The sequence below is a fragment of the Oncorhynchus gorbuscha genome, unplaced genomic scaffold, assembly GCF_021184085.1.
Source record: "Oncorhynchus gorbuscha isolate QuinsamMale2020 ecotype Even-year unplaced genomic scaffold, OgorEven_v1.0 Un_scaffold_3199, whole genome shotgun sequence".
Taxonomy (NCBI): Eukaryota; Metazoa; Chordata; class Actinopteri; order Salmoniformes; family Salmonidae; genus Oncorhynchus; species Oncorhynchus gorbuscha.
In genome coordinates, this window is record NW_025747512.1 from 42,501 (window position 1) to 51,525 (window position 9,025).

A 9,025-nucleotide genomic window follows, 5' to 3' on the forward strand; every position below is an offset into this window, starting at 1 on the left:
GTTGGTTATCACTGCATTGTCGGAACTAGAAGCACAAGCATTTCGCTACACTCGCATTAACATCTGCTAACCATGTGTATGTGACAAATAAAATTTGATTTGATTTGATCATAGCCTAACCAGAAGGGAGAAAACCTGTTCTTCTCGGATTCAGACATTATGCTTCTGAAGTTGCTTGTTGAACCAGTGGTAGGCAACCTTCTCCACGTGGAGTGCCAAGTTATCCTACCAACCTTCTCCATGTGGAGTGCCAAGTTATCCTACCAACCTTCTCCATGTGGAGTGCCAAGTTATCCTACCAACCTTCTCCACGTGGAGTGCCAAGTTATCCTACCAACCTTCTCCATGTGGAGTGCCAAGTTATCCTACCAACCCCCCCCCCTATAGGACTACTACTATGTGTATTCAGGCCAGGTAGCCTATAGGACTACTACTATTCAGGCCAGGTAGCCTATAGGACTACTACTATGTGTAAATCAGGCCAGGTAGCCTATAGGACTACTACTATTCAGGCGAGGTAGCCTATAGGACTACTACTATGTGAAATCAGGCCAGGTAGCCTATAGGACTACTACTATGCAGGCCAGGTAGCCTATAGGACTACTACTATGCAGGCCAGGTAGCCTATAGGACTACTACTATTCAGGCCAGGTAGCCTATAGGACTACTACTATTCAGGCCAGGTAGCCTATAGGACTACTACTATTCAGGCCAGGTAGCCTATAGGACTACTACTAATCAGGCCAGGTAGCCTATAGGACTACTACTATTCAGGCCAGGTAGCCTATAGGACTACTACTATTCAGACCAGGTAGCCTATAGGACTACTACTATTCAGACCAGGTAGCCTATAGGACTACTACTATTCAGACCAGGTAGCCTATAGGACTACTACTATTCAGACCAGGTAGCCTATAGGACTACTACTATTCAGGCCAGGTAGCCTATAGGACTACTACTATGCAGGCCAGGTAGCCTATAGGACTACTACTATGCAGGCCAGGTAGCCTATAGGACTACTACTATGCAGGCCAGGTAGCCTATAGGATTACTACTATGTGTAATCAGGCCAGGTAGCCTATAGGATTACTACTATGTGTAATCAGGCCAGGTAGCCTATAGGACTACTACTGTTCAGGCCATGTAGCCTATAGGACTACTACTATGTGTAAATCAGGCCAGGTAGCCTATAGGATTACTACTATTCAGGCCAGGTAGCCTATAGGACTACTACTATTCAGGCCAGGTAGCCTATAGGACTACTACTATTCAGGCCAGGTAGCCTATAGTACTACTACTATTCAGGCCAGGTAGCCTATAGTACTACTACTATTCAGGCCAGGTAGCCTATAGGACTACTACTATTCAGGCCAGGTAGCCTATAGTACTACTACTATTCAGGCCAGGTAGCCTATAGGACTACTACTATTCAGGCCAGGTAGCCTATAGGACTACTACTATTCAGGCCAGGTAGCCTATAGGACTACTACTATTCAGGCCAGGTATCCTATAGGACTACTACTATTCAGGCCAGGTAGCCTATAGGACTACTACTATTCAGGCCAGGTAGCCTATAGGACTACTACTATGTGTAAATCAGGTCAGGTAGCCTATAGGACTACTACTATTCAGGCCAGGTATCCTATAGGACTACTACTATTCAGGCCAGGTAGCCTATAGGACTACTACTATTCAGGCCAGGTAGCCTATAGGACTACTACTATTCAGGCCAGGTAGCCTATAGGACTACTACTATGTGTAATCAGGCCAGGTAGCCTATAGGACTACTACTATTCAGGCCAGGTATCCTATAGGACTACTACTATTCAGGCCAGGTATCCTATAGGACTACTACTATTCAGGCCAGGTAGCCTATAGGACTACTACTATTCAGGCCAGGTAGCCTATAGGACTACTACTATTCAGGCCAGGTAGCCTATAGGACTACTACTATTCAGGCCAGGTAGCCTATAGGACTACTACTATTCAGGCCAGGTAGCCTATAGGACTACTAATATGCAGGCCAGGTAGCCTATAGGACTACTACTATGTGTAAATCAGGCCAGGTAGCCTATAGGACTACTACTATGCAGGCCAGGTAGCCTATAGGACTACTACTATGTGTAAATCAGGCCAGGTAGCCTCTAGGACTACTACTATTCAGGCCAGGTAGCCTATAGGACTACTACTATGCAGTTCAGGTAGCCTATAGGACTACTACTATGCAGGCCAGGTAGCCTATAGGACTACTACTATGTGTAAATCAGGCCAGGTAGCCTATAGGACTACTACTATTCAGGCCAGGTAGCCTATAGGACTACTACTAATCAGGCCAGGTAGCCTATAGGACTACTACTATTCAGGCCAGGTAGCCTATAGGACTACTACTATTCAGACCAGGTAGCCTATAGGACTACTACTATTCAGACCAGGTAGCCTATAGGACTACTACTATTCAGACCAGGTAGCCTATAGGACTACTACTATTCAGACCAGGTAGCCTATAGGACTACTACTATTCAGGCCAGGTAGCCTATAGGACTACTACTATGCAGGCCAGGTAGCCTATAGGACTACTACTATGCAGGCCAGGTAGCCTATAGGACTACTACTATGCAGGCCAGGTAGCCTATAGGATTACTACTATGTGTAATCAGGCCAGGTAGCCTATAGGATTACTACTATGTGTAATCAGGCCAGGTAGCCTATAGGACTACTACTGTTCAGGCCATGTAGCCTATAGGACTACTACTATGTGTAAATCAGGCCAGGTAGCCTATAGGATTACTACTATTCAGGCCAGGTAGCCTATAGGACTACTACTATTCAGGCCAGGTAGCCTATAGGACTACTACTATTCAGGCCAGGTAGCCTATAGTACTACTACTATTCAGGCCAGGTAGCCTATAGTACTACTACTATTCAGGCCAGGTAGCCTATAGGACTACTACTATTCAGGCCAGGTAGCCTATAGTACTACTACTATTCAGGCCAGGTAGCCTATAGGACTACTACTATTCAGGCCAGGTAGCCTATAGGACTACTACTATTCAGGCCAGGTAGCCTATAGGACTACTACTATTCAGGCCAGGTATCCTATAGGACTACTACTATTCAGGCCAGGTAGCCTATAGGACTACTACTATTCAGGCCAGGTAGCCTATAGGACTACTACTATGTGTAAATCAGGCCAGGTAGCCTATAGGACTACTACTATTCAGGCCAGGTATCCTATAGGACTACTACTATTCAGGCCAGGTAGCCTATAGGACTACTACTATTCAGGCCAGGTAGCCTATAGGACTACTACTATTCAGGCCAGGTAGCCTATAGGACTACTACTATGTGTAATCAGGCCAGGTAGCCTATAGGACTACTACTATTCAGGCCAGGTATCCTATAGGACTACTACTATTCAGGCCAGGTATCCTATAGGACTACTACTATTCAGGCCAGGTAGCCTATAGGACTACTACTATTCAGGCCAGGTAGCCTATAGGACTACTACTATTCAGGCCAGGTAGCCTATAGGACTACTACTATTCAGGCCAGGTAGCCTATAGGACTACTACTATTCAGGCCAGGTAGCCTATAGGACTACTACTATGCAGGCCAGGTAGCCTATAGGACTACTACTATGTGTAAATCAGGCCAGGTAGCCTATAGGACTACTACTATGCAGGCCAGGTAGCCTATAGGACTACTACTATGTGTAAATCAGGCCAGGTAGCCTATAGGACTACTACTATTCAGGCCAGGTAGCCTATAGGACTACTACTATGCAGTTCAGGTAGCCTATAGGACTACTACTATGTGTAAATCAGGCCAGGTAGCCTATAGGACTACTACTATGCAGTTCAGGTAGCCTATAGGACTACTACTATGTGTAAATCAGGCCAGGTAGCCTATAGGACTACTACTGTGTAATCAGGTGTGTGTCGTTACTCAAGATTGACAGGATCGCTACAAACAAAAGACAATGAATTAATTGAGAACTCGTAAATGGAATGAAATAATCCCAAACTTTTTTCCTGATAAGTGTAGCCTGTGTGCTCTGTCAACAACATGTCCACCCCAACAACAACAACATGTCCACCCCAACAACAACAACATGTCCACCCCAACAACAACAACAACAACATGTCCACCCCAACAACAACAACATGTCCACCCCAACAACAACAACATGTCCACCCCAACAACAACAACAACAACATGTCCACCCCAACAACAACAACATGTCCACCCCAACAACAACAACATGTCCACCCCAACAACAACAACAACAACATGTCCACCCCAACAACAACAACATGTCCACCCCAACAACAACAACAACAACATGTCCACCCCAACAACAACATGTCCACCCCAACAACAACAACAACAACATGTCCACCCCAACAACAACAACATGTCCACCCCAACAACAACAACAACAACATGTCCACCCCAACAACAACAACATGTCCACCCCAACAACAACAACAACAACATGTCCACCCCAACAACAACATGTCCACCCCAACAACAACAACAACAACATGTCCACCCCAACAACAACAACAACAACATGTCCACCCCAACAACAACATGTCCACCCCAACAACAACAACGGAAGACTGGAATATTATTGAATGCATTAACAAGAAAACAGGCCTCCGCAATGGACTAGTCCACCCAGACAGGCCTCCGCAATGGACTAGTCCACTCAGACAGGCCTCCGCAATGGACTAGTCCACCCAGACAGGCCTCCGCAATGGACTAGTCCACCCAGACAGGCCTCCGCAATGGACTAGTCCACCCAGACAGGCCTCCGCAATGGACTAGTCCACCCAGACAGGCCTCCGCAATGGACTAGTCCACTCAGACAGGCCTCCGCAATGGACTAGTCCACTCAGACAGGCCTCCGCAATGGACTAGTCCACTCAGACAGGCCTCCGCAATGGACTAGTCCACTCAGACAGGCCTCCGCAATGGACTAGTCCACTCAGACAGGCCTCCGCAATGGACTAGTCCACTCAGACAGGCCTCCGCAATGGACTAGTCCACCCAGACAGGCCTCCGCAATGGACTAGTCCACCCAGACAGGCCTCCGCAATGGACTAGTCCACCCAGACAGGCCTCCGCAATGGACTAGTCCACCCAGACAGGCCTCCGCAATGGACTAGTCCACCCAGACAGGCCTCCGCAATGGACTAGTCCACCCAGACAGGCCTCCGCAATGGACTAGTCCACCCAGACAGGCCTCCGCAATGGACTAGTCCACCCAGACAGGCCTCCGCAATGGACTAGTCCACTCAGACAGGCCTCCGCAATGGACTAGTCCACTCAGACAGGCCTCAGCAATGGACTAGTCCACCCAGACAGGCCTCCGCAATGGACTAGTCCACCCAGACAGGCCTCCGCAATGGACTAGTCAATCAATCAAATGTATTTATAAAGCCCTTACATCAGCTGATGTCACAAAGTGCTGTACAGAAACCCAGCCTAAAACCCCAAACAGCAAGCAATGCAGATGAAGATGTATGGTGGCTAGGAAAAACTCCCTAGAAAGGCCAGAACCTAGGAAGAAACCTAGAGAGGAACCAGGCTCTGAGGGGTGGCCAGTCCTCTTCTGTCCACTAAGACAGGTGTGAATCAGACAGGTGTGAATCAGACAGGTGTGAATCAGACAGGTGTGAATCAGACAGGTGTCTTGTGTGCCATACATGTTATTTTTTAGATATATTTGTTACTGCTCGACTAAAAAAAAAATCTTGGTTGACCATCGCGCACCAACGACCATCGCGCACCAACGACCAAGGTTGCCAGGATCACGGTGTTTCCTCCGACACATTGGTGCGGCTGGCTTCCGGGTTGGATGCGCGCTGTGTTAAGAAGCAGTGAGGCTTGTTTGGGTTGTGTATCAGAGGATGCATGGCTTTCAACCTTCGTCTCTCCCGAGCCCGTACGGGAGTTGTAGCGATGAGACAAGATAGTAGCTACTAAAAACAATTGGACACCACGAATTCGGGGAGAAAAAGGGGTAAAAAAATAAATAAATAAAAATACAAATGTAAAAAGAGACTAAGCTGGATAAATAAAGACAACATCAACATACCTGCTCCCATCCCCATTGGGTCCCCTCCCTTGGCTCCTGGCTTGTGACCTTTCACCCCTGGAGGCCACTGGGTTCTCCCAGAGTGAGGTGGAGGGTACACCCCTCCGTCGGGGGAGCGGGACTTGGGCGAGTGTCTCCCGGTGCCTGGTGACTGACACCCCGGCGTCTCCATTACTCTCTGCACGTGTTCGTCCAAGATGGCCTCCGGGTTCTCCTCGTGTGCGTCCTGTAGCGCCAGAACACCGTTGTACGAGGTCTCTGAATAACGGGACCCGTAGTGGGGGAAGAGGGACGAGGTGGAGGGGGAGGGGCTTGTTGCCGTAGGGGGAGGGAGTTTACCATGGAGACGTCGGCGTCGTCACCCTCCTCCTCCTATCACAGAGCAGGAAAGGAAAGAAGGGGCGGGGTTAGAGGAGAAGCAGGTTAGTGTGTGTGATGATTACCATCCAAACCACGCACACACACACATCCAAACCTCGCACACACACACACACATCCAAACCTCACACATCCAAACCACGCACACACACACACACACATCCAAACCACGCACACACATCCAAACCACGCACACACATCCAAACCACGCACACACACACACACACACATCCAAACCACGCACACACACACACATCCAAACCACGCACACACACATCCAAACCACACACACACACACATCCAAACCACGCACACACACACATCCAAACCATGCACACACACACATCCAAACCATGCACACACACACACATCCAAACCACGCACACACACACACATCCAAACCACGCACACACATCCAAACCACGCACACACATCCAAACCACGCACACGCACACACATCCAAACCACGCACACACACACACACATCCAAACCACGCACACACACACACACACATCCAAACCACGCACACACACACATCCAAACCACGCACACACACACACACATCCAAACCACGCACACACACACACACATCCAAACCTCGCACACATCACAGATGTCACACACACACCCTCCCAGTACGTACCAGTCTGACCCTCTTCAGTCTCTCCTCCAGTCTCTCCTGTGCTTCTCTCTCTCTCAGAACTGCCTCCAGTCGACTGATGAGGTCAACAGCAAACCTCTCCGGCTCAACATGGACATCCTTTGGTACACGGTACGTACGCTAGACACAGAACATCTACCAGATCAACATCATTCACAGAGAGGGTATGAGGTAGTGTGTATTCTACTTACAGGTATATGAGGTAGGGTATAAAGTAGTGCGTATACTACTTACAGGTATATGAGGTAGGGTATGAGGTAGTGTGTATACTACTTGCAGGTATATGAGGTAGGGTATGAGGTAGTGTGTATACTACTTGCAGGTATATGAGGTAGGGTATGAGGTAGTGTGTATACTACTTACAGGTATGTGAGGTAGTGTATGAGGTAGTGTGTATACTACTTACAGGTATGTGAGGTAGGGTAAGAGGTATGGTATGAGGTAGTGTGTATACTACTTACAGGTATATGAGGTAGGGTAAGAGGTAGTGTGTAGTGTGTACTACTTACAGGTATATGAGGTAGGGTATGAGGTAGGGTATGAGGTAGTGTGTATACTACTTACAGGTATATGAGGTAGGGTATGAGGTAGTGTGTAGTGTGTACTACTTACAGGTATATGAGGTAGGGTATGAGGTAGTGTGTGAGGTAGTGTGTAGTGTGTATAGTACTTACAGGTATATGAGGTAGGGTATGAGGTAGGGTATGAGGTAGTGTGTGAGGTAGTGTGTAGTGTGTATAGTACTTACAGGTATATGAGGTAGGGTATGAGGTAGTGTGTAGTGTGTACTACTTACAGGTATATGAGGTAGGGTATGAGGTAGTGTGTGAGGTAGTGTGTAGTGTGTATAGTACTTACAGGTATATGAGGTAGGGTATGAGGTAGGGTATGAGGTAGTGTGTGAGGTAGTGTGTAGTGTGTATAGTACTTACAGGTATGTGATGTAGGGTATGAGGTAGTGTGTAAACTACTTACAGGTATATGAGGTAGGGTATGAGGTAGGGTATGAGGTAGGGTGTGAGGTAGTGTGTATACTACTTACAGGTATATGAGGTAGGGTATGAGGTAGTGTGTAGTGTGTACTACTTACAGGTATATGAGGTAGGGTATGAGGTAGTGTGTGAGGTAGTGTGTAGTGTGTATAGTACTTACAGGTATATGAGGTAGGGTATGAGGTAGTGTGTATACTACTTGCAGGTATATGAGGTAGGGTATAAAGTAGTGTGTATACTACTTACAGGTATGTGAGGTAGTGTATGAGGTAGTGTGTATACTACTTACAGGTATATGAGGTAGGGTATGAGGTAGGGTATGAGGTAGTGTGTATACTACTTACAGGTATGTGAGGTAGGGTAAGAGGTATGGTATGAGGTAGTGTGTATACTACTTACAGGTATATGAGGTAGGGTATGAGGTAGTGTGTAGTGTGTACTACTTACAGGTATATGAGGTAGGGTATGAGGTAGTGTGTGAGGTAGTGTGTATAGTACTTACAGGTATATGAGGTAGGGTATGAGGTAGGGTATGAGGTAGTGTGTGAGGTAGTGTGTAGTGTGTATAGTACTTACAGGTATGTGATGTAGGGTATGAGGTAGTGTGTATACTACTTACAGGTATGTGATGTAGGGTATGAGGTAGTGTGTATAGTACTTACAGGTATATGAGGTAGGGTATGAGGTAGTGGGTGTACTACTTACAGGTATATGAGGTAGGGTATGAGGTAGTGTGTAAACTACTTACAGGTATATGAGGTAGGGTATGAGGTAGGGTATGAGGTAGGGTGTGAGGTAGTGTGTATACTACTTACAGGTATATGAGGTAGGGTGTGAGGTAGTGTGTAGTGTGTGTACTACTTACAGGTATATGAGGTAGGGTATGAGGT

At 47.2% G+C, this 9,025-nt stretch overlaps 1 pseudogene; it reads right to left on the reverse strand.

The window, feature by feature from the left end:
• LOC124027419 overlaps nucleotides 1–7,383 on the reverse strand; it is a 13,478-nt pseudogene extending 6,095 nt beyond the window's left edge.
• Between the last annotated feature and the right edge of the window lie 1,642 nt (nucleotides 7,384–9,025).